This window comes from Citrus sinensis, chromosome 9, assembly GCF_022201045.2.
Source record: "Citrus sinensis cultivar Valencia sweet orange chromosome 9, DVS_A1.0, whole genome shotgun sequence".
Classification (NCBI taxonomy): Eukaryota; Viridiplantae; Streptophyta; class Magnoliopsida; order Sapindales; family Rutaceae; genus Citrus; species Citrus sinensis.
This window is the reverse complement of record NC_068564.1, coordinates 28,345,653-28,350,401: the sequence shown is the minus strand read 5'-3', so window position 1 is coordinate 28,350,401 and position 4,749 is coordinate 28,345,653. Positions and strand designations below refer to the sequence as shown.

General features: G+C 36.1%; 1 pseudogene; it reads left to right on the top strand.

Annotated features, from left to right (window-relative positions):
• Positions 1-2,363: 2,363 nt before the first annotated feature.
• LOC102616574 (cytochrome P450 71D11-like) lies at positions 2,364-4,357 on the top strand (annotated as a pseudogene).
• The last annotated feature ends 392 nt before the right edge of the window (positions 4,358-4,749 follow it).

Here is a 4,749-nt window from a genome sequence, read left to right as displayed (position 1 = left end):
ACCCAACATTGTAAGTTGTGAAAATAGAGTTTTCAAGGTGTTGATATGGTCAGTCACCATTGTAGATTCCGTCATTTGAAGAGTATAAAGTTTTCTCTTCAAGAAGATTTTGTTGTGTAGTGACTTGGCCTCGTACAATTTTGTGAGAGTATCTCATATTTCCTTCGCTGTCTTTTTCTCCTCCACACTGGATAATACCCCGTCTGAAAGTGCCAGGTGTAGATCAGCAATGGCATTGCCGTCCATCTCATTCCACTTGTCATAATCAGTTATCTCCATGGGTCTTTCTCCAATAGCTGTTAAGCAATTATTTTTTCTTAGGATTGCCCGCATCTTCATTTTCCATAACGAGAAATTGTTCCCATTGAACTTCTCAATTTCATACTCCGCCGCTATTTTATTGATAAATACCACACACAAGCTAATGTACCACCGTGAATAGTTGTGAGTGTGTATGAGAATGCACACCAGAAAAGTTCATAGGAAAGACTAGAGGGGTCACAATGGTCCCACTTAAAACCCAGACTCCTTAGGTTCTTATCGCTTTTCTGACAGAACTTTCCTAAACATATACAAAATCACACAGTTGCTCTACTCACACCACTATTCCCTGCTTTGCACCACAAAATTCTTAGATCGCTCCCACCGTTTCTCGTGAACAGTACAGTTTATTTAAACAGTGCCGTATGCGTGAACAATATCGTATACATGAATAGTATCATATGCGTGAACAATACCGTATACGTGAACAGTACCCCTTACGTGAATAGTACCCAACTCAAAAAATTCAACCAATAGCTCTGATACCACTGTTAATAAATTGATGGGTGTAGCAGACATGCAACTAAAGTAAAATTGAGAAATAATAAGACACAAAATCACAAAGGGACACAAGAAATTACGTGGTTCGGCTTTTAGCCTACGTCCATGGGCGAAAACAAAAGAAAAATATTTTATTAGTGAAAAAGAGTTACAAATATTGTAGTATTTTAACTCACTACCCAAAATCTCAATACACCCAAATTCTCAAATCACTAAACTCTTAAAATCACTCTCTAAATAAAGAAAAAGAACTGAAGAACTCAATGCACAAAATGAGGAAAATGCCCCTCCTTATTTAGCTAAAATTCAGCTACTGTGCATTTTATTATTTTATTTTTTTTCTTTACGCAGCCCATCACTTCGTCTTTTGTTTCTTCTTCTTTTTCTTCTTTCTTCTTTCTCTTTTTTCTTCTTTCTTTATTCTTTTTCTTCTTCCTCTTTTGTTTTCTTTCTTCTTTTCCTATCCCCTTTTCGATGGGGCATTGACAAGTTAAAGGTGGAGCAGCAGGCAATTTGTTTTTGTAAAAATATTTGTTTCGGCTATAATAATATATACTTTAGGGCTTTTTTAGTAATAAAAAATTAAATTAAAGAATGGGTCTAATGAGCATTTTGGAGAGTTCGAATAGCTCACACTTATAAAATTTATTCTATGAGTTGCAGCAAGAAGATAAGTTTGGTTTCTTAAGGAAGTTAGTGGTGTGATAGAAGCACTACTTCCAATATATGGCATCGGTTAACAATGATCCGAGCCCATAATTAGAAAAGAAATATTTGGTGAAGGAAAAAATTTTGGTGCTCCTTTTCCTTTTACTCACTGCTATATATATATTTCAACTAATTATAATATTATATATATAAATATGTATATTTTAATCAATCATAATAACTTGTTTTATTAAATCACCTACGAAAAATTAGATTAAATGCGGGTGCCTTGCTTTATATGTGGCTAACTTTTAAATTAGATTAAATTTAATCGGTTGCGGCGAAATGTCTTAGATTACTCACTCTGCACATATCATTTCAGACAATTTAATCTAATTTAATTTAATAAAAATACCCCTATTAAATTTAATCTAATTTACTAGTTAGCCACATATAAAGCAAGGCACCCGCATCTAATCTAAGACATTTCACTTTGCTTTATATTGAATTGTCAAAATAGAAAAAGCTCACCACAATGTAAATTCAATTTAATATAAAGCAAAATGAAATTGTCTGTAATTGAAGTCACTTTGGGTATTTCAATAATTATTGCATCATCGGCGGCGCCGCCAGAAAAGCTCGCCACAATGTCCTCGTCACTGTATATATTGGGCAATAATCACTTGATTTGCATGACTGTTCGGCACACCTTAGCCCGTTTATCATTTAATTATTTGTACTTCCCATATTACCAATATTTAGCCGTATTATTGTGGAAATGTCAAAGTAGGACACAGGTAAGGCAACCAATCATCATCCTTCACATTTTCAATGTGTGCACTAATTGAAGATATTTTGGATGAAAGACGTACCACAAAAGATCCACAACGCGGATACAACAACGGACTAGTTAAAATTCTATCCCCATTGTCCTGTTCATTACACATGGAGCTTCTAGGGTTGTCCTCCTCCTTGCTGATCCTTCTAGCTATTCTTCTCTCTGCCTTCACTTTGCTGAAACTAGAGAAGAAATCAGAAACCAATAACAGAATCTCAAATCTACCACCAGGACCATGGAAATTACCTGTAATAGGAAATTTGCACCAGCTGGCTGGCTCCCTCCCCCATCATGGACTAAGGGACCTGTCCAAGAAATACGGACCACTTATGCTTCTACAACTCGGGCAAGTTCCAACCGTTATTGTATCTTCCCCTGAAGTTGCCAATGAAGTTATGAAAACCCATGATGTTATCTTTGCATCCAGGCCTCATTTTCCTGCAGCACAAATCATGTCTTATAATTATTGTGATATAATTTTATCACCATATAGTGATTCTTGGAAACAACTGCGAAAAATCTGTGTGTATGAGATTTTGAGCGCCAAAAGAGTCCAATCTTTCCAATCAGTAAGAGAAGCAGAGGTATCTGATCTCATTAATTGGATTTCTTCAAAAGCTGGATCCGTTGTTAACTTAACTGAGAACGTTTACTCATTAATGTACGGTATCACTTCAAGGGCGGCCTTTGGATACAGATCCAGAGACCAAGAAGCATTTGTCTCAGTTATAGAGGAAACAACAAAAGTGATCTCAGGTTTTAATATTGCAGATATTTTTCCTTCCATTGGATTGGTTCAGTGGCTTACTGGAAACAAGTCTCAGGTGGAGAAACTGCATCAAGAAGCTGACAGAATAGTTGAAAACATTATCAATGAACATAAGAAGCGCAAGGAAACATTGAAGAATTGCAAGATTGGTGATGATGAAGATCTGGTTGATGTTCTGTTGAAAATTCAAGGGCTCGGAAATTATGGTTCTTCCTTGACTACAGACAACATCAAAGCAGTAATCTCTGTGAGTAACCATACATTTAATATCATCAATTCAATTTTTTTTTCCGTTATGTTGTTTCTTTTAATGTTAGCCTAGTGTTATGTGATAGGATGAATGAGACCATATAACTGTCTGCGAAAACTCATTTACATAAACACCGTTTCAGGACATTTTTGGTGCTGGGAGTGAAACATCTGCCACCACTGTGGATTGGGCAATGTGTGAAATGATAAAAAATCCAAGAGTTATAAAAAAAGCAGAAGCTGAGGCGAGGGAAGTGTTTAATAGAAGGGGGAAAGTCGACGAAACGGGCATTAAAGAAATGATGTACATGAAGCTAGTTGTTAAAGAGACATTGAGACTACATCCTCCTGGTCCTTTGTTATTGCCAAGAGAATGTGGAGAGTGATGTAAGATTAATGGATTTGACATACCTGTGAAAGCTAAAGTCATTGTTAATGCATGGTCGATTGGAAGAGATCCCAAGTACTGGACCGAACCTGAGAGCTTTATTCCAGAGAGGTTCCTCGATTATTCTGTTGACTACAAAGGGACTAATTTTGCGTACATCCCATTTGGTGCTGGTAGGAGGATCTGCCCTGGAACGTCATTTGGTCTGGCCAGCGTGGAGCTTACACTCGCGATGTTATTATACCATTTCGAATGGAAACTACCAAATGGAATGAAGCATGAGGATTTGGACATGACTGAGGCCTTTGGCGCAACAGTAAGAAGAAAACAAGATTTGTGTATGATTCCTATTCCACACCATCCTTCATCTATTGCATAAGAAACTAAAGAATAACTTTTGTAAAAGAGGAGTGCTTCAGAGTGGCTGCATGAGCAGAACCATAGAAAGGTATTTTGTTTTCAATCATTTATTGCAGAGAGTTATTATGTGAGATTATGGCTCAGGTTTCAGCAAAGACTAATCTATATAAGGTTGAAAGCTTATCCCTAAAATCATCTTCCGTCATTGTTATTTGTCAAAGCTTGGGCTTATTCTGCTAGAGCTATAGCAGAAATTAAATAATACTTAATGCAACTTCCTGCAGCAAGTAGTATGTAGCACATAAAATGAGTTGAAGTTCATTTTTAATTCTTTTTTAATGTTAGAAATCATATCCTCCTTTTATGTTCATGCTACAGAGAAACAGAATACTAATTATTTTTATGAAATGTCTTAGATTGATATGTGTTAGTCTTAATACCAACGCCCAATATCCAGCTGTAACTGGTGGTACTGGAGTGCCATTTTAACAAGAAAGCAAAACCAAAGGTTCGGAAGATGAAAGCTGACTAATTTGAGCTAGATTTACATGAATCGTAAGTAAATAATGACATTCCTATGTTAGCATACCAGCAAATGAAGTTGGAAAAATCCTTGTAATTGTCTTCAAAGGTTCTGATATATAAAAAACTCATAAACCGTTGATGAAAAGTCTT